The sequence below is a fragment of the Stenella coeruleoalba genome, assembly GCF_951394435.1.
Source record: "Stenella coeruleoalba genome assembly, chromosome: 21".
Taxonomy (NCBI): Eukaryota; Metazoa; Chordata; class Mammalia; order Artiodactyla; family Delphinidae; genus Stenella; species Stenella coeruleoalba.
The window spans coordinates 15,417,332-15,436,821 of NC_137167.1; the positions used below are offsets into that span (position 1 = coordinate 15,417,332).

At 41.3% G+C, this 19,490-nt stretch overlaps 1 long non-coding RNA gene across 1 annotated transcript in view; it reads right to left on the bottom strand.

Moving 5' to 3' along the window:
* Positions 1 to 19,490, bottom strand: part of LOC307179738 — a 143,909-nt gene that overhangs the window by 43,599 nt on the left and 80,820 nt on the right. The window lies entirely within an intron of this gene.

Consider the following 19,490-nt stretch of genomic DNA (forward strand, 5'->3'; position numbering starts at 1 on the left):
CCTTCCTCTTCCATCTTGCAAGTTCTTCCTAAATTCTCCACGTGAATTAAATAGAAGCTAGTACCAGTTATTAACTCCACATCCAATCCTTTGAAATCCAGCTTGGAAAACAGGAAGCTTCTACTCAACCTTTAGATAATAAATGGGAAAGATAAACAAGGCACCAAATCTCCCTCTATATTTTACAACTTTCTAGATCCAGGCAAAAATGCTTACAGTTTGTTTTAAGAACTGTAAGGGAGCTCAGTGATCTGAGGTCTAACTCAATTCCCTGAATTTTCAGGCGAGTAATCTAAGATCCAGAGATCTTGGTTGAGATTGGGGTCAAAGAACTCTGGTTATCGTAATTCTGGTGGTGGGACTGTAGGAGCGCAGTACTGTCTTGCTTGTTCTCAGAATATAAACACTGTACATTGGCAATTACAAATAGTTTTCCAACAAAATTTTCTTATGGCGCAGTTTTCTGAAGCTATTTTACAGTAAGTTAACTTCTAGTAACATATATTAGTACCTAATTTTAATTACTATTCTAGTCTAAATAAAAAAAAAAATTTTACCTCCCCTGAAGTTCCAAAAATATTGTCAGAGAAAAATAAAACCACTTCAAAATTCACCTTCCATTTGCCCCAGAATATCAAATCTCTAGGAACTACATATACACACATAAGTGCACACAATAAGCACGTGCACACACACACACAATGAATCTACTTCTCCATTCTTCTTAGAGCTGACTATCATATAAACTCAAGATCACCATTAACAATAGGTAGATGTAATCAAGATGCTTACCCAGGGAGCTGATATTTGACGGTACCTAACAAAACATGATGTAAATACAACAAGTAATTTAAGCACAATACAAGATGGGGCACATATGGCTGTGTCTTTGACATAGCCATGAACAGCTTTCAGGTTTGGAAATGCTGTGGTAATTGTGACTTCTATATTTAAAACAACTGGACTTACACTGCTGCACTTGAGTACTTAAAATAATATTAAAGGAAAGGAACAAGAGGGCCTTCCACATGTTGATACGGCTTCTCACACACTTGATGGGTAACAGCAGGGATGCCAGATCAATAAAATCCATGAGGACAGAGTTGTGGCTACAAATAGGGATATGCCATGCTCTGAAACTACACACAGTCCCTTTCTCCTTCAAAATATACAGAAGAACGTAAAAGTGAAAATTCCATTACCCAGAGGGAACCACTGTTAACATTTTGGTATACTTGTCCAGTATTTTTCCTGCACATATATGTGAATATATAATTTACCTAACCTAAAATCTTTTCTATGCTGTTTCACTTAACATTCTGTTGTATTTCCAGGTCACTAAATTATCTTCAAAATCATGCCTCTGTATTTTTCTACATTCTAGATGTTCTACTTTTTATACGACACATTTTCTGTTGCTGGAATTTCTTTTTTACAGTCTTCCTTTTCCTACCATGAAAATAAGGTCACTTTCTCACTCGCTATCCATTTGAAGCTGAAAACAAACAACACATACAGAAAAAAAAAAAAAATCAGACCTGAGTTTCTGTGTCTGAGAGTGCTTCTTGAAAAACCATTATATAATAGCACTGCAAAAAAGTAGAGATAAAATAAACCAGGAGATATGTGTCACTTATTGCTCCAGCAAAAAGCTGACTCCAAAAAAATGACAGGATCACAAGCAGAAGATGATGAAAGAGCAACACGGCAGAAATGAAGAGAAAAGGGACGCAGAAACAATACTCACACAGCTACAGAGATGAAGAGGAAGTAGGAAAAGGACACAGAGGATGTCTGGAGGACGACACAGCTTCCGGTGGGGCAGAAAAAACAATGCTGTCTTACATCTTCAGCAAACGTTATGAACTAGATGGAAGAGGGCTAAAGGGTTGGTACTGCTGAGAACAGCAAATTATTAGTGTGTATAAGAACTTCTGCCATAAAGAATGTTCTTGATAATGCTACTGGAATAACAAGAATTCACATGTTGCCATGCTGGCAAAGAAAACAGGATGCTTTTCGAAACAGATGATCCATGGATTTGCGGTAATGGAGCAAAAGCCAACAGCGTAAGTGGCAGTGGGTTACCATCAGCATTTGTCATGTATTTTATTCAATACTATGTAATATAGAAAAGTATCATGTCACTTACTTGTCGGAAGTAGATGCCTGTGTTCCTTCAACAAAAACTTTTTGAACACCTCCCTATGTACATACAGCTCTGGGCTAGACTTTGAGGATGAATCCTACTGCTGGTTCCCGGGAGGAGACAGATGGGACACGTGAACTCTCATGACATTCTGCACCTTTCCTCCCAGATACTTGCTTCAGTTTGAAATTACACATTTTATTTGTGATATCTGTGATGATTTGATTAATGTCTGTCATCTCACTAGACCATAAGTTCCATGAGGGTAGGAATTTTATCTGTTTTGCTCACCACTGTTTTCCTAGCACAGTGCCCGGCATATGACAGATGTTCAATGAATACTTGTTGAAAAAAATGAATAAATACTTCAAAAAGTTAGTATTAGGTTTTATAAGAGGCACATAGATAAAGACTGCTAAAGTCTCTGGACAGAGTGATTCGGTTTTAGATAAAAGCTAAAAGGTTTTAAAGAAGACATGGTTTTGAAAGTCAGGAGACCAAATTAAACAATTATTATAATCATCTAGGTGAGAAGTAATAGGACATAAACGACTAAAGTAGAAACAATTAGAAGGGAGAGAAGTAGATAAATAAAAGCATTACAAAGATCAAACTGGCAGATGGTGGCTGCCAGTGGGATACGAAGGGCCAGGAGAAGCAAAGAGTTTGAGGATGCAGCAGGTGACTGGGAGGATGGGATTCATAGAGAAATGCAAAGAGCAGCTCGATTAGGTCCATGGAGAGCACAGGACCTCAGATCCAAATGTACTGAGGTCACTCTGAAGGGGACGTCAAGCAAGCTGCCAGCAACGTGGGTCGGAGGTTTACGAGAAGACCAACTCAGAAACACAGAGTTTTGAGACATCTTCACAGAGATTCTGCTTGCAGTCATAAAGGTGGATGAGGCTGTCCGGGGAAAGATCACGGAGAGAGAAAAGCAGAGAACCAAGGAGAGGTGCTTGAGAAATGTTGAGATTTTTGGTGGGGTTATTTTTTTACGTAGTTCAGGAAGACAGAGAGGCCCATAAAACTCTATCAGATAAGAAACCATCTTATCTTCCATGTTGGGAAATTCACTATTTACCCCCAAAGGAGTCCTTCTGGGCTTCACAGGTCTGGAGAATACCAGTTCCATGGATAAAAGAAACAGCACCAGACTCTCTGGAAACAAAGTGGTTGAAGAAGTGAAGGATTTAGGACTTAAGTGGACAGCATATTGGACCCCAGCCCTTGCACACTCCGAGATGCTAAGCAAAGCTTTTGGTCAGCACTTCTGTTTCCAAGATGTGCTGATTTATATTATCAACAGCTGTGAGCTCTTTGACCCCCCCAGCCCAGTCTGACTGGTTTGTTGTGGGAAACCCTTTGAAACCAAAGAGGTCACAAAGCTTGAGCCTTGTATATCCCTGTTCTCAGACTGCTTTGTCTCCAGTCTCGGTGATCTTTCTGACAGTGCCTCACAATTTTTTCCTGTAATTTGTGGCTAATCTCGCCTCAGTTTACCATTCCACCGGTGGAGAGATCCCACTTTCTTATGCACCAAGATAGTATCATGCTAAACGAGTTAAAATCACTCAAAAATATGGAATGACTTTGAAAGGAGGAAAAATGTGGGTAAATACATGGCAATATTTTTAAAGTCTCCATTATAGTAATAATAGGTAAGCACCCAACATGGTTAATAGCCAGTACTTAGATCAAGGCCTTGTATGAAGTAGATGGTCAAGGTTGAACTGAATGGAATAGTTATACAAGCATCGTAGCAATACATGTGAATTCATTAATTAAAATACATGCATTAACCTCAAAGTGCCAAGAATTGTGATAGAAAATGAGGACAAAATAAATAAGATAATGGTCAGAAGCTCTAGAAAAATAGCTTACATGAATTTCTTGCCTTAATTTTAGAAACCAGAGGTGTGGAGCTTAGGGCTGCAGAAGCTAGAAAAATCTCATGATTCTCCTTGGGCCTGGAGAGGTAGGTTGGGGTCAGGGGCTCTGTATCCTATTCTATGGCATTCGTGGTATTTAATAAGCAACGGAGAACTGGTCATGGATGTCAAGCAGAAGGGACATGAAGTAATTTGGTTTTAGTAGTTATTCATTACATGTTTTTTTCATATTTCCATTAAACAAATGGTTAAAAATCATAGCTGCTAAATTCTGCATATAATTTTCATAATGGTTCAGGGGAAAAATGTGTTTTTTAAAAATTTATTTTACTTAAAAAAAGTCAATTGGAAAATGTGATTTGACTTGTAGAAATTTATTTGCAGATAACATGTCTGTTTCTATCGGGAGGAGAGAAGCCCACTAAAAGGGCAGAGCCACGGGCAGGACAGCTGTAGCTCCACTTCCTGTCATGGCAGTGTTACGGGCACTGTATGTTATCACACAGTGGTGTTCTTTCAGGTTATAAAGACAGAAGCAGGTCATCTACATTGCTTTATTATGAAGCTCACGAAGTAACGAAGAACAAGCAATAGTCTCTGCAGTCATAAGCAACTCAGAAGGTTCTGGAAGGTCAGAAAGGAAACAGTAGCCCCAGGTAGTACAGTAGGGTGAGCTCTTCAGCGTCAAGGCATCCATTGCTCCTACAGTGTGACTCAGTCATGCAAGTGGCTCTGTTTAACTCTGTCTTTGCTTCTTCTGAGGCCGTGAACAGAGTGGTTACCAACCCAGGCCCTGGAACACTCACTGCCTGGGTTTAAATCCAGGCCTTGCCTCTAAGGCTCTTGGGAAAAGATCTGATTGGGTCTGTCTCGTCATCTACAATACAGCACATACCTATACGGCATCGTTCTCCAGCCGCAGCCTTGTAGGTCACAGGACAAACTAGAGAGCTCCCTCAGGTGGGCATGAATCCTTGTCTGAGTTAGTCACATGATGGAAAGTATGGCAACCTCTGTGTAAGGAACCACTGTGGCTGCCTTTCTCAAAATGGGCAGAGCAGGTACTCAGAGGACCATGGCCTGCCATCTGCTCCTCAAGACGTGCACGCTAGACACAGAGTTAACTAATACAGGAGCTGAGTTAACGAAGCAGTTGAATAGTATTAATAAAATAAAATAATATATAGTATTATATAATGTAATTATTATATCAATATAACACACAATATTATATACAACATATATAATATGTTGCTATTACAATATATAATAATATAACATTGTTTAATAATATATTATTAGTTAATATATATCATAATATATTGTAATATATATTAATAATAAAGGCACTTAGTTAACTAAGCAATGTAAAATGAAGTTAAGTGTGAGTTTAGGAAGAAACAGGAGAACACTTGTTCCACAGTGGTCTAATTTCTGTTGAGACTATGGCCACCACAATTCATAATTCACTGTAAGAGTAAAACTATTACTTCTGTAGAGACTCCACTACTTAATAACAATCTTATAGATGGTAACACTGGCATACTTGTATTGTTTCCTTTTTTTTCCATACAAACTTTCCATTCTAACAAGCTGGGTTAAGAAACATCATAGGATTGGTTATATCCACCTGAGACATAATAATATTTTTCATGAAAAATGTCAAGCATCACAAATAAGGAGATAATAACACGATACCCCGCAGCATCAGTGACTGCCAATGTTTGGCAGTCATATTTTATCTCTGTCTTTCCCCCCGAACACTTTTGCTGAGAGCTGAAAGTGAAATTCTCATGTACAAAAAAAAATAATAAGAAGAAGTGTTAAAAAGGTCCTGCTTCAAAGAGGGAGTGCTTTGCTTCTGGTGGCGTGCACATTTTCTCTGTAGCACACTTTTCTTTCCAGTCCCTCAGCCGTTACTCAAATTCTGTCAGTGGCCATGGAAATGCCTCTTATAATGGCCTCAAATAGAATAATCTATTTTTCTCCCTGCCTCCCAACACGGAAATGGTAACTCATGTTCACAGACCTCTAGGGATTCCACAGATCTGCTTTAGCTAGTCTGTGAAATCCCAGAAAATATATGCAAATATTTTTACATTCTTTTTTTTTTAATATAGGAAAGTTCCAAAGCTTCTATCAGGTTCTCACATGGGCCTATTACCTACAAAAGGTTAAGAACCGCTGCCTCTGCCATATCTTGAAAGCATAGCAAACATACTTTCTCATTTCCATTCCTTAGCCAGTTCTGCGTATCAAAATCCTGCACCTGTTGCCTCCTTCAGGCTGCCTCCCCTGACTTCGTCACCTATAACTGATTTCCCACATGTTTTCCTGCAGGATTCAAGCCAGGGCTCTTTCACATTTATCACATTCTGTTGAGGTCCTATTCACTGGACAAGTATTTTCTTAGGCACCTGCTATGTGGCAGCCACTGTATTACACTTATTTAGGTGTGCTTTGCCTCCTACCGCACTGTTAGAAGAGCACAAGCAACATCCCAGTATCCAGTATGGAGCCTGCGTCCAAGGAAATAGTGTAGCTCTAATTCCACTGAATAGAAGCAAAAATGAGCAGTGGCACTTCTGTGGGCTTGGCATTCAGCTCAAGAAGAACATGTATCACCAGGCTCATGATTTTTTTCCCTTTTAAATGCAAAACGAAACGTTTATATAAAGAGGAAATGTCAATTTGATTATCCTTGGGCATTAAGATAGAGATGCCGAAGCAAAGGTTCCCTCCCCTACCCGGATATAGTGTGGCACTAGAAAACTATTCCAGAATCGCGATCTATATATGCTGATCTCCACCGCCCTCTTGGTAGCGCCTTAAATAGCATCACCGGTATCTATATGAGACATGTAGTTGGGTCCCCACAAAAAACTATGCCTGGAAGTACATCTCCACCCATCCACCCCGACCCCGGAGTCGGGAGGGTCAAGCTGAAACACAAAGAGGGTCAGAACAGTTACTAAACATGTTAACTTTCCCGTATTGGGTACGCGCCTTTTTTTTTTTTTTTTTTTAAGTCATACGCCTCTTAAAATTACTGAGCTGTTTGATAACAGAGGTTGAAGACGACCAGGCTAAGGACCTGGCAGAAAATAGTTAACCCTATTGCTACAGACGCGGAGGGTGGGGCAGGGGAAATCTGTGTCCAGCTTTCGGCAGATACTTCCAACCTAAGTTCCATCCCTTCTTCTGACGGGTCTAGTTTAGAAAAATTCTTAACAAATTACGCAGGCCGTTTGAGCGAAAACATCGGAAAGTCTGACCAGTGGCACCTGGGACCTAACCCCTTTGATCGTCGGTTTTCCCATGTACCCACTGGGGGCCTTTCCGTGGCAGAAGGTGTTTGCCAGGATCAAATGAGAGAAGACGCGCTGAAACGTCACGCTGTTGTCACCCAGGTACGGCGTTGCTGCGCTCCAGGTGTGCTCGCCTCGGCGTCCTCGCCCACGTAGGACGGGCCACGCCGGGAGGCACAGACGAGAAGAGCGCGGGGAGCGGGCAGGAAGGTCACCCCGATCCCCAGGCCGGGCGGCGCGGCAGAGCCTCACTTCCCGGGCACGTTCGGGCGGGGCACTCCCAGGGGACCGGGCAGGCAGGCGGCACTCCCCGGGCTCCGCTCGGCGCCCGCCGCGCCTGCGAGGCTGGCCGCCCTCCCGGCCCGGAGGCGCCGCTGGCCTGGGTCCCCGGGTCGCCGGAGCCCGAGCGCAGCCCCCAGAGGTGAGGGCGGGTCAGGAAGGCGGGCACGGCGATGGGGGCGGGGAGCTGCGCCGCCGGGGCCGCGGGCGGTCGCCCGGAGGCCCCCGAGCCCCGGGAAGCCCGCATCCGGGCCGCGGCGGGAGGAGGCACTGGCGGAGGAGCGGCCCCCAGGCTCTGCCCGAGGCCTCCGGGGGCCGCGCAGCAACTTCTCTTTGGAAGCCCTGGGGGCGCGCGCGCGCGCTCCCACCCGGGCACGCGCGTCCCCGGCGCCCCGCTCCCCCGCGCGCGCTCCGTCTATTTTTTCCCATCGCTTTCATTCTCACACTCTAAAGTAGGTCACCGGGTGGAAGTTACAGCCGGTACAGACCCCGGCTTTGATGCGAAGGCAGATTTTCTCCCCCGGCCTCGGGCGGGGGGGATGCACTGCAACTATTCGGTTCCGTAGAGCTGCCCGCCCCCATACCTTGCAGCCAGCGCCGGCGACCGTGGCGTTGACAATGGTCCGCAGAGCGGAGCGGCGGGAAGCCTCTTTTCCACCCTAGTTCGGCCGGCCCTGCGCCTGCCCCTGCCCCGCGGACCGGGAGGAGGGGGCGCGACAGGTCGCCTCCCGCGCTCTCCGGCGTCCGCGTCCCGGGTCTGACCGCCTGGGTGAGTGCCTGCTCTTCCGCTGTCATTCCAGTGGCCGAGGGTAACATGTTTACCTTGAAAACTTAGACGTGATCCGAACAGCCAGCCGAGCCTGGCGTGCAGTAAGGGACTGCGGGGATGTGCTTCAGATGTTACACCGGATAAATCAGAACCCAGAGCTGTAGGGGACATGTAGTGTCTAAAGGAGAAAATGAATTTGTGTTTTCCTGGAGTACACGTGTATCTTTCCCTTTAGAAGCTATCACTTGGGAATTGATTTTTAACTAGCAGGAGGCGATGAACTAAGATAACTTGAAGCCAGAAAGTTTGTCAGAATATTTTTTAGTTGATTTGGAAGAACTTAACTGAAATAGCCCAAGCTAATGTCAAAAATACAGTCTAAGAAGGAATATCAAAATGCGATGGTAGGATTTGTATAATATTTGCTATCTGTGTCCTTATGTAGTATCTGGCTTCTCTGTGATAAATGTTATAAGCATGGGATGCTTTAGGTAGAAAGATGGTAGGGTTGTGAACACCTCCATGCAAAGCTTTTTACGGGTTGGTCTGCATGCATTTAAGTGTACACTGAACATTTCCTGTGGGCAAAGAGCTAGAATGTGACTATATCATTTTGAGGTTAAGGTTACTAGCAATAATACAGGTAACAGTTGGCTTTTAACCCCTTGTTTCAGGAGCTGAAGTACTATTATTCACGTGACTCATCAGCATAGCGAATCCTTGACTAATGAATGGTTAATCTGTTTTGAAGTTTAGGAAGAGAGAACTGTAGGTTCTTCTGTCCTTGTTGGCCGGCTGAAAATGCAGTATAAAGGGCTCTCCAGGGATGGTGAGGGATGCTCTAGAGTAGCTCAGAGGGGAAGATCATTTGGAGAGAATGAAAGTGACTCCCTGATGGCCACTGACTGCCCATAACTGCTTTTAAAGTGGACCCTGACAGGTTGAAAAGGATCTACCTCCTCACTAAGGAAAACTGCTCCAGAGAACTGCTTTCTTAATGCATTTGGTAGGATTTGAGAGGGGAGCTGTCTACAGACGTTTCTCTTAATCCAAAAGAAATCCTTTTTCTAGAAAGATTCAATTACTGTAATGATGTTCTTTGGAAATAATTTGTCCTTTTGTGTGTTTGTCATCCTATAGCAAGAGCACCAAGGTAGTTCAAAGGTTTTAGTAAAATTTTACTTACCAGAGGGATGGGAAATGGAAAATGCTATGTCTTCATGGTTAACTCTGCATTAAAACGGAGGGGCGGGGTGGGGGGCTTCCCAATACATCTTATATCTCTGTGTATGTATCGCGATATCTTCTAAAGCCAAATCCTACTGGGGATTAAGAGGGCTGTAAAGAAGGTATTAATACTTTCAGTATTCCTGATAGGTGGATATGTGAATACTTATATGCATTCCACTTGTAATGAATTAATGTAATTGTAATGAATGACATCTTAAATGGGAACTGAGTCAGCTCTCACTGTGATTTAGCCCTTGGTATGATGAATTGTTGCGATCAGGCTGTCAGCACTTCTCTGTGCAATCTTATGTTTTTACTCGTAGATGAATTAGGAAGGGTTTTGAGGAGAGTGGCAGGAAAGGATGAAGGTACTGGTGATTTATTTAAGGGCAGACGGAAGGAACTAAATATGGAGGCTGATTCTGGCATACCTTGGTCACTGGTTGCTGGTCAGGCTCAAAGTATGGTGGTGCTAAATGACCAGTTGAATGTCCCTCAGTCTGTGTGATTCTCTTCTCTTGATGTCATCAGACAGTACATAGCCTGGACCTCTAGCTAAGATGTATGCAAAAGGAGTGACACCATTCACTTTGGGTACTCACTTCCCATCCAGAGAAACTTCTAACCACTTGGAGTTTGAGCTCCATTACCTGGACTGAATCCCAGCTCTGAGCCATTTCCTCATCTGTGAAATGGGAATAATGATACTTCCTAACTAAGGTGGCTGTCAGGAGCAAATGGAGCATTTTACTTGGGGTAAAATGCACATTGTGAGCGGTCTTACAACAAAGAGGAATACTATGACTTAAATATCATCTCCTAGGGGCTGAGGAGGGGTTGCTGTGTAATTGATGGTAGAATTGAATATTTGGGTGAGTGGCTCATTCCACTGTCCTGGTATACTTAGTATACGCTCATAGAATATAGTATAGAGCACACTAGACTCTTAGTAATCAGTGTTTTTTGGGAGTTAGAGGCTCATACTGTGAAACTTGCATCTTCTCCCCCATGCACAGGCCTTTGGCTTACCTAGGTGAAAGAAGTTACCTGTGGTGGCTTTTGGAGATAATGATGAGATCGAAGGAGATGACCCATTGAAATTCTCAAATCAAATTTAAACCTTTAATTAATTAGTTTCTCTTAATGCCATTAGAAGTGTGGCCCTCATAAAATGATAACAGTCCGTAGTTTCCCCCTGGACAGTTATATATTTAGAAATGGAGTATTTGGACTTCGGGGCTGAAGCAGCAATATGATTCGTGCAGGTTTTAATCATTCAGCACCCCAAGGCGCCATGCTAAGCCTTCAGAATGCAAGAAAAGCAGACCTGACCCCTCCTGGAAGCATGTCTGCTGGTAATACACAGGTAAACCTGTCATTATAACTGTGCTAAGTGCTATGCAGGAAACATGTCAAAGGCAGAGAGATGAGGAATTTGACCTGTGGAGGGAGGGGGTCGTGAAGGAAGGTCTTTGGGGAAGGAAGAGCATTTAATGCTCAGTGAACAGCACCTGCAGAGACTCTGCACATGGTGCAGGTTCCCTGACTGGGGAGGACGGTAGAGAGAACAGGTATCTTTGAACTGGCCCCCTAGGGCCATCATTGCCGAAGTCTGGAGGTTGGGATTCAGAGCCACCACCTGAGCTGCTGACATCAAGAGCACACTCTTTGAGCTGTGTTCCAGTGATCAGAGAAGCTGCTACAATGCGCCACTCCACCCAGGAGGCTAGTAACGGAACATGGTTACCAACGTCAAAAACAAGATAGCAAACATCTTCCTTAGACACCTGGCTTCTCATTCAGCTCCTCTCACTGGCAGAACCTAAGCTGTGCCCAGAACCCTAGCTGCAAGGGACTCTGGGAAATGTGGTTTATGGCTTTCCAGCCTCAGAGATAGAGGAAGGCACACCTGAAGGAGACCAGAATGAATGCTGAGTGACACTCCATGTCTAACGCTTATTGAAAACGTATTTCATCAGAGCTAGAATATTTCATTCAAAGCAGGTACATGACATATTGTAAGAATCAAAAAAGGATCCAGTTGCTAACCAATTTGCATTTCAATCAGATGGATGTTATAGTCATTACTGGAAAATTGCTGGAAAAAGCATCAAGCAAATAAATCACTAAAAATTACCAAGCGCCCACCTCTGCCTATGGTGGTTCTATCTGAATGTGAAATAATGTTCCTTTGTTTTGGTTTAATAATCAAAGTAAAATATTGGGAAAATGATTTTTAAAAGGTCCTCCCCGCCAAAGTCCCAGATAGCCTATACGTTTAATGAATAGCAACACAAAGGAAGAACCAAGGTCTGATCATGGAAATGATAGCTCCTGGCAGGCTGGTTCTTTCATTAGATGAACTATCTGTGTATCTGTGTTTGTACTGAATCCTTCTTTGCTCTGGAACTTTAATGGTGCTTTTTTTAAGGATTAAAAAGATAGAAATGTCCTGTTAATTGGAGATTAAAAAAGAGTATGCTTGAATTCACTTTAATCACTTATTTCATGCTCTAGAGCTTGTCAGATTTTTTTTCAAACTACTAAAGTAAATATGATCTTTACAATTTCTAAGTAACACATTATCATTTATTTTTACTCAAGAATTACATGAGCACATCTAGGAATCAGTCTTGATTACTGAATGAAATCATTTTATATTTGCCTCTGATATTTGGAGATAGAAAATGAGAGAAAAGTACCTGAGGCAAATGGAGTTATTTAGTGAATTTGTCAGTCTAATACATATACAATTTTTAAGTGATTTTCATGTTTCAGAAAATGAGAGTTCATTCAGGTATCTTCTCTGATAGGTGATGAAAGCATTCAAATGCAAAACTACAAATGTTGCCGGGGGTAAACCACACTATAATATGAAGAGTATGTTCTTTGGGGTCCAGTGGTGACACCAAGAGTTTAGCCACTCTGCCCAAGCCACCAAAAATAAACATATCAAAATAAAAACAGTACTCTTTCTCTGTAAATGCAGCTTCAAGACAAATCCACTCTCTTCCATACTGAGCCCCCAACTAAACCCTACTTAAAGTGTATTCTCAGGAAGGAACTGCTTGAATCGAACCTTAATCTGATTAACTGCAGGGAAAAGTAAGTAGTATTCATCTTTCTATGTTACAGTAACACACAAATGACCTAATTCCAGCTTCTTTCCCCTCCCACAGTTTTTCTCTTTCATTCATATTTGAGTAAACATTCAAGAGAAAAACCTGGATTTTTCCTCCCTGTGGGTTATAAGCATGATGAGTTCTTGTCTTCAGCTATATGGAGCTGAAAGCTTATCCAGCTTTGTAGGATACAACTCCTTTTATGGATTGAAAATCAAAATGATCTTTTGATTTGCCAAGTGTATTATAAAGTAGAACATCCAAATCTGAAATCACTCTCTGGTTAGATTAATGATGTGCCAGATTGAACTGGGGATGTGAATAGAGAGAGCATGGGCTTTCTGTATATTTTTTAAAGCAAAATTTGAGGACTAGTATTTGAACATCATTGAATGATTTGTTTATTCACTGACTATGAAGTGGATATTAAGCACCTTTGTGTACCAGGATTGGTACTAGGTGCTAAAGATATATGGTTCTACCTTTGGGAGACTGATGCTCTGGGGGAGATAGCAATCAAGGGGTATAATAATATGGTACTCTTATAAGAGTATGGAGAACGGTGGCTTTCTTAAAGAGAAAGAGGTGTATTTTCTCATGGTGTGGTGAAAGGTGGAGTTAACTGAACCATAAACATATTTCTGACTTCAAGGAATATCTACTGATATTTTTAAAAGAAAACAACAAAAAGTCAGGCGAGAGTGACAAAAAAATGGCAGCTATCTAGGACCATGTCTTTTATCTGTTCCCTTTAACCCACAGAAATCAAAGTAAGTGAGCTTGTCAAGAGTTAGAAGGTTTTACCAAAGAATACAACAATACATTAAACGTATCATACCATGATCAAATGGGATTTATTTCGCGGATGCAAGGATGGTTCAATATTGGCAAATCATTCAACATGATACACCACATTAACAACGTGAAAGACAAAAACCATATAATAATCTCAATAGATGCATAAAAATCATTTGACAAGATTCAAAACCCATTTATGATAAAAACTCTCAATAAAATGGGTATAGAAAGCACATGTCTCAACATAAAAAGGCATATAACAAACCCACAGCTAACATCATACTCAGTAGTGAAAAACTAAAAGCTTTCCCCTCTAAGATCAGGAACAATACAAGGATGCCCACACTCACCACTCCTGCTCAACATAGTACTGGAGAGCAATTAGGCAAGAAAAAGAAATAAAATGTATACAAACTGCAATGGAAGAACTGTCACTATTTGCAGATGACATGATTTTATGTATAGAAAACCCCAAGGACCCCACCAAAAAACTATTAGAAATAATTATTAGAAGTTAAGTTGCAGGATACAAAGTCAATATACAAAAATATGTTGCATTTCTATACACTAACAACAAACTAGCAGAAAGAGAAATTAAGAAAACAATCCCATTTACAATCACAACAAAAAGAATAATATACCTAGGAATAAATTTAACCAAGGAAGTGAAAGACCTGTACACTGAAAACTATAAGACATTTTTGAAAGAAATCAAAGAAGACACAAAGAAATTGAAATATATTCCATGCTCATGTACTGGAAGAATTAACATTGTTAAAACATCCATATTACCTAAAGCAATCTACAGATTAAGTGCAATCCCTATCAAAATTCCAACAATATTCTTCACAGAAATAGAGCCAAAAAATCCTAAAATTTATATGGAGCCACAAAAGACCCCAAATAGCCAATCCTGAGAAAAAAGAACAAAGCTGGAGGCGTCATACTCCCTGATTTAAAATTATACTATAGGGCTTCCCTGGTGACACAGTGGTTAAGAATCTGCCTGCCAATGCAGGGGACACGGGTTTGAGCCCCGGTCTGGGAAGATCCCACATGCCACGGAGCAACTAAGCCCGTGTGCCACAACTACTGAGCCTGTGCTCTAGAGCCCGCGACCCACAACTCCTGAAGCCCGTGCAACGCAACGAAGAGTAGCCCCCGCTTGCCGCAACTAGAGAAAGCCTGCGCACATCAACAAAGACCCAACGCAGCCAAAAATAAATAAATAAATTTTAAAAATAAATAAAATAAAATTCTACTATAAAACCATACTAATCAAAACAGCATGTTATTGGCAGAAAAACAGACACACAGATCAATGGGACAGAATTGAGAGCCCAAAAATAAACCCACGCATGTATGGACAATTAATTTATGGCAAAGGAGCAAAGAACATACAAGGAGAAAGGATAGTCTCTTCAATAAATGTTCTTGGAAAAACTGGACAGCCACATGAAAAAGAATGAAACTAGATTATTGTCTTATACCATACACAAAAATATCAACTCAAAATGGATTAAACACTTGAATTTAAGACCTGAAACCAGTACACTCTTTGACATTGGTCTTAGCAATGTCTTTCTGGATATGTCTCCTCAGGCAAGGGAAACAAAATCAAAAATTAAACAAATGGGACTACATCAAACTAAAAACCCTCTTCACAGCAAAAGGAAACATTTAACAAAATGAAAAGACAATCTACCAAACGGGAGAAGATATTTGCAAATCATATATCCAATAAGGGGTTAATATCTAAACTATATGAAAAACATACAACTCAACAACAGAAACCCAAACAACCCAATTAAAACATGGGCAGAGGAGCTGAATAGACCTTTTCCCAGAGAAGACATACAGATGGCCAACAGGCACATGAAAAGATGCCCAACATCACTAATTATTAGGGACATGCAAATCAAAGCCACAGTGAGATATCACTCCACACCCATTAGAATGGCTATTATCAAAAAGGCAAGAAATAACAAGTGTTGGAAAGGATGTGGAGAAAAGGGAGCCCTCATATTCTGTTGGTGGGACTGTAAATTGGTGCAACCAATCTGAAGATTCCTCAAAAAATTAAGAATAGAACTACCATATGATCCAGCAATTCCACTCCTGGATATTTATCTGAAGACACGAAAACACTAATTCAAAAAGATATGTACAGCCCCATGTTCACTGCAGTATTATTTACAATAGCCAAGATATGGAAACAAAGTGCCCATTGATGGATGGATAAAGAAGATGTGGTTTATGTACACAACGGAATATCACCCAGCCCTAAAAAGATGAAATCTTGCCATTTACTACAACATGGATGGATCTTAAAGGTATTATGGTAAGTGAAATAAGTTAGATGGAGAAAGACAAATACCGTATAATTTCACTCTTATGTGGAACATAGAACAAAACAAAATAAGCGAACAAACCAAAAGAACACAAACAAAGGGATACAGAGAACACAGCAGTGGTTATGGGATGGGAGGAGGGCAAAATGGGTAGAAGGATCAACTGTACAGTGACAGAAGCTAAACTTTTGGGGGTGAGCACACCGTAGTGTACACAGAAGTCAAAATATAATGTTGTACACATGAAACTTACGTAATGTTATAAACCAACATTACCTCAGTTTTTAGAAAAAGCCAAAGAAAGAGGGGTTTGGTGTTTAAAGAAGTAAGGAGTTTGTAAGAAAAGAGGACTGCTTTTGGTATTTAGTCAGTGTTCAACAAGTCATCAATAATTTTTTTTTTAAATGTTAAGGGTGGAAGTAAGGAAAGGGGGACCTCAGTCTGATCAAGGATTTCAATCCTATGACCACAAGAAATTTAATTCAATTCCAAGAACTGGCCTGGAGGCAGATTTTACGCCAGAGCCTCTAGATGACAGCTCAGCCTGGCTGATATCTTGATTTCAGTCTCGTCAGAGTCTGAGCAGAAGACTCAGCCGTGTCATGCCAAACGTCTAAGCAACAGAATTGTGAGCAAATAAACGAGTGTTGTTTCAAGTTAAAAAATAAAAATAAAAAAGATCGGATACGTTTTCCGGGACATCGAGCTTGTAATTAGAGTAATTCTAGAAAATGCGGGCACATTCTAAATGTTAAGACATTTGCCAATGAAGATGACAGTGCAATGATTCATGCAATTATGAAACAGATCCAGCGTGATCATGTGACTTATTGTTCAACCTGGGACACTTTTGAGAGGGAAAAGGGTGCTACAGGCCGACCTTGTTTTATTGCACTTCATTTTATTGCACTTTGCAGGTGTTGTGTTTTTTACAGTTTGAAGGTCTGTGGCAGCCCTGCATTGAGCAAGTCTATCAGTGCCATTTCTCCAACAGCATTTGTTCACTTTATGCCTTTGTGTCACATTTTGATAATTCTCACAATATTTCAAACTTTTTCATTATTATTATATTTGCTGTGGTGATGTGTGATCAGTGATCTTTGATGTTACTCTTGCAAAAAGATAAGACTCGCTGAAGGCTCAGATGATGGTTGGCATTTTTTAGCATTAAAGTATTTTCTAATTAAGGTATGTACATTTTTGAAATATATAATGCTATTGCACACTTAATAGACTGCAGTATATTGCAAACATAACTTTTATTGTACTAGGAAACCAAAAAATTCATGTGATTCACTTTATTGCAATATTCGCTTTATTGCGGTGGTCTGGAACCGAACCCACAATATCTTCAAGGTCTGCCTGTATTAATGATTGCCCCGGGGAGAAGAAGCACAAGTGGGCACTGCCCCAGCAAACCAGGACCTACGGTCACCCAAGATTAAGGTGCTAGTTGTGTTGTATTTCTGCCTTAATTGTAATATTGATTTTTTTAAAACTCTGGTAAAATATACATAACATAAAACTTACCATTTTAACCATTTTTAAGTGTATAGTTCAGTGGCATTAAGTACATTCATACTGTTGTGCAACCATCACCATCATTCATCTCCAGAACATTTATCATTTTTCAAAGCTGAAATTATACCTATTAAACAGTAACTCCCCATTCACCTCTCCTCCCAGCTCCTGGCAACCCCCATTCCTACTTCCTGTCTCTATGAATTTGACTCCTCTAGGGACATTATATTACTGGAATCACACAGTATTTGTCCTTTTGTGACTGGCTTATTTCACTTCGCAAAATGTCCTCAAAGTTCATCCACGTTGTAGCATGTATCCGAGTTTTACTTCTTTTTAAGGCTGAATAGTATTCTTCTGTATGTGTATACACATTCTGTTTATCCATTCATTACTAAATGGATACTTGAGTTGCTTCTGCCTTTGGCAATTGTGAATAATGCTGCTGTGAACATGGCTGCACAAATTTCTCTACGAGCCCTTGCTTTCAATTCTTTGGGGTATATACCCACCATATTGATTTTTAAATGAAGTTAAATGGAGGGAAAAAAGAACATTATTTCCTCTCAGGATCCTTTCTGGTTATACTTCTTCAGCATAATACTCTGTCAGGCTGAAGTCCAGCTATGCCTCTGCAGAATTCATCAGAAAAAGGAATTTGAGATAATCTAAACAAGCTGCCTGCTGAAAAAAACACCCAGGGTCTCAAATTCCACCCTCACACAAGAAAGGAAGCTAGCTTTTCTGTCACAACTACCATAATGCATTGACCACAGATGTCTCTAAGTGAAAAGGCCTGGCATCTAGAATGTCAGAGTTGGAGTCACATGAATAGCCTCCAGCCGCACAAAGAACTAGGGGATCAACAGCATGAGATCGAACAGAATTGGTCCACGTGACCAAAAACATAACACAGGGGACAGTGAATTTCCTGGAAACAGGCAACAGAACCAACAGCCATCTGTTGGCTTGGAAGCTGAGATAAAAGGAGATGGGCTACAGTCATCGGCTGCGGACCTTCCACATACAGAGAAAAATATTCTTCCTTTGGCTGTGGAAGTAGATAGCAATGTCAAGAACACTGGTGCACCCAAAACTTAGATAATCCCTTTATGGAAATAGATGCATTAAAATATGACCCTTCATTTGAAATTTTAGGTAATTTTATTCCCATTACAGATTTATAGCCCTGGAAAGTTACACTGACATATCTGCAACAAATAAGGAATTGCTTATTCCTTATTCCTTAAGGAACTGCTCCCTCTCTTTAAATCTCAGTGGCAGATACCAGCCTTCTGTGGAGTCAACAAAGGAATCTCGTTCATCTCTAACAGCAGCCTTGAAGAAACTTAATAAACTTTTGGTAATGAGTGGTAACTGAGCTTCAGAAAATACATCTGTATGTAGAAGTTATCTGCCAGCCAGAGATGATAGCTGAGAGCCCAACAGGTGTTAAGGATGTTGAGAAAAGCAGACCCAAAGTGAGTATCTCATGGGTGCTGAAAATGAACAGCATTCACAAGTCTGCTCTCATTAGACCACACCTGTATCGGTGAGCACTGAAAAATTAACAGGCAGGGGCTTCCCTGGTGGCGCAGTGGTTGAGAATCCGCCTGCTAATGCAGGGGACACGGGTTCAAGCCCTGGTCTGGGAGGATCCCACATGCCGCGGAGCAACTAAGCCCGTGAGCCACAACTACTGAGCCTGCGCGTCTGGAGCCTGTGCTCCACAACAGGAGAGGCCGCAATAGTGAGAGGCCCGCACGCCACGATGAAGAGTGGCCCCCACTTGCCACAACTAGAGAAAGCCCTCGCACAGAAACGAAGACCCAACACAGCAAAAATAAATAAATAAATAAACTCCTACCCCCAACATCTTAAAAAAAAAAAAATTAACAGGCAAATCCACACAAAAACCTGCATGTGCATGTTTATAACACAAACATCCCAAATTTGCAAATAACCAAGATGTCCTTCAGTAGGTGAATGGATAAACTGTCCGTCCATACAATGGAATATTATTCCCTGATGAAAATATCTACGGAGCCACAAGAAGACATGGAGGAACCCT